Source organism: Camellia sinensis, chromosome 1 (assembly GCF_055761805.1).
Source record: "Camellia sinensis isolate YWXY chromosome 1, ASM5576180v1, whole genome shotgun sequence".
Lineage (NCBI taxonomy): Eukaryota > Viridiplantae > Streptophyta > Magnoliopsida > Ericales > Theaceae > Camellia > Camellia sinensis.
In genome coordinates, this window is record NC_138961.1 from 196,336,846 (window position 1) to 196,339,291 (window position 2,446).

Sequence of the window (2,446 nt, forward strand, 5' to 3'; positions counted from 1 at the left end):
GAAGGGTGTGCCAGGCCCGTGCAGTAGTGCAAAGCATGGACGACACTCAAAAACCCCAGCAGCAAGCTGCTGTGATGGGCTCTTCCCTTAAAAAATTAATTTAATATCATGTGAACCAATGGCCCACGTATCAGATATTAAACTGATAAGAACAGATACTACACTTGATCTTAGCCAAAAGGCCGAGAAAGGTATGCTTTACAATTTGGTTCAGCCCTTTTTTTATGTCTAGCCTTCTCTGCCCATTTGTCTCGGTTTTCCAATATGGGACAAACACTTTTCACCTCTAAGAACTAAGAATCACCGAAACAACACAGGTGATACTAGTTGATAGTTTTCCTTTCACCAATCAACTAAATAGAAAAGTTAAATTTTTGGCTGTTCATATTCTAGATTGGTAAAACCAATATTATGCATTTATCAAACTAGTGAAACTAGGCTGGGATAAGTGATGATTTTGGGCACAGATTTACAGGAATGGGTTGGAGGTTGCCCCCGGTAATACAAGCTGAAAATGCGTCGAAATTTACTTTTAATAAGCTTGATTGAGACGGAGATATTTATGCACCATGCCTCTGCAGTAGTGCAACGTGCAGGCAAGACATTGCAGCAGTGGAAAGCACAAGCAAGTCGACAATCTGGATTTAATGGCTGGAGCACATTTAGTATAGCTCTACATCTCTAATTTGACATTAGCTTGTTCTTTGCCAAGCAAGGCTCGTACATCTTAGCCCTCTTCAAATCTCACTTTAATGGATGTTCCAGGTGAATGAAGTATTGGATTAAGCGAGTTATAATATGTAATTGAACGCACCCATGAGTGTAATTGAGTCGGCAAAGACTTGGGACCTCTAGGTCTCTGGTTCAATTCTTGGTGAAGCCAAAACCCTTGCTTTTCACCTAGTGATGAGAAGCGGTGCATCTCATTATTCCCAAGTTTCGATGTCTAATCTAAGGTTGTCCTGAATTATCAAAAAAAATCAACATGAAAATAAATTTTTCGGAGCAGAGTAAGTAGGACATTTTCCCAAGTTGCAGCACAACTAAAAATAGTTGTGGGACAACTTAAATCTTAAATAGTATCATTATCCCAAACAATGATTCAACATAGTCCCAAGACCCAACTAGGAAATCTGATAAAACCCAGGACTTAACCCAACATTTACAGACCTATTATTTGTCAGACCACCTTTGGCTGGTCCTGGATGGATCCACAATAAAGAAAGCTTTATGTTGGTTTCTCCCTATTGGAATGACTTGCACCTCCAACCTTGTTCAATTTTACATTATATATACACGATATGCAAATAACATTAATTTGATCTGAAGTGGGTCACTACTAAAAGTGAACTACAGATATAATACCATCAATGTTCTAAGCCACTGGCTCTAATTGGCCTTTTTACTTTGGCAACTAGGACTAGATTGTAGGTGTGCCAAACTAGTGCAGTAGTGCAACTAGGTGTGGTTAAGGGAGGGTTTGGACAAGTCAAAATAGATTCCGCATTCAAAATAATAATACAATTTATATCTGTCCAAATAGACCTATCCACCGTTTTAATTGTAATTTTATTACAATTCCATTCTTTCTTGATTTTTTTCCATCCAACACAAACTCAGTTCCTTGGCATTCAACAAAGCAAGTACATTTGAGTCCAACTTCGAAGCCCAAAAGAAGGCCGCCTCGGGCCTGTAAATTTTGAAACTAAATTGGAGGGGTGTGCCAGGCCTATGCAGTAGTGCAACGCATGGGCGACACTCAAGAACCCCAGTAGCAAGCTACTGTGATGGGCTCTTCCCCTAAAAAAATTAATTTAATATCATGTGAGCCGATGGCTCACGTATCAGATATTAAACTGATAAGAACAGATACTACACTTGATCTTAGCCAAAAGGCCGAGAAAGGTATGCTTTTTCTTGTTGTTCAGTCCTTTTTTTATATCTGTCCTTCACTCTCCATTTGTTCCACTTTTCCAATGTGGGACAAGTGAGTTTCACTTCTAAGAACCACATAACATAACAGGTATACACAACAATGTTATCAGGCTCCGTTTGGGGACTTACTTTTTTGGCCAATTAGTCAAAAAGTTACTAAATTAGCCAAAAAGCCAACAACTTATACCAAAAAGTCAAAGATTCTCTTTTCTCTCTACTTTTTGCACATCTTTTCGTAATTAGCCAAAAAGTCATCCCAAACATACAAGTTTTTTTTACCTACCTTTTTAGCCAAATAACCAAAAAGTTACTAAATTAGCTCGTTCCCAAACGAGGCCTCAGGAAAAGGTGGAAAAAATACAGTACAGTAAACTGCTTAGATTTTCAAATTATGGAAGAAATTTATTTTTAGTGTGGCCCCAAAACAATAAGAACTTTAAATTTACCTTGCAAATTTCAAATTATATAGTCAGTTTTGTAGATTTTTTTAGTGCGTAGCATTTGTCACAAG

At 38.0% G+C, this 2,446-nt stretch overlaps 2 non-coding genes across 2 annotated transcripts; both read right to left on the reverse strand.

Moving 5' to 3' along the window:
• On the reverse strand, positions 1 to 195 carry LOC114270985 (U2 spliceosomal RNA). Its single transcript, XR_003632161.2, has one exon. It is a non-coding gene; the product is annotated as a U2 spliceosomal RNA (small nuclear RNA).
• A 1,518-nt stretch (positions 196 to 1,713) lies between these two features.
• Positions 1,714 to 1,909, reverse strand: LOC114270983 (U2 spliceosomal RNA). Its single transcript, XR_003632160.1, has one exon. It is a non-coding gene; the product is annotated as a U2 spliceosomal RNA (small nuclear RNA).
• Between the last annotated feature and the right edge of the window lie 537 nt (positions 1,910 to 2,446).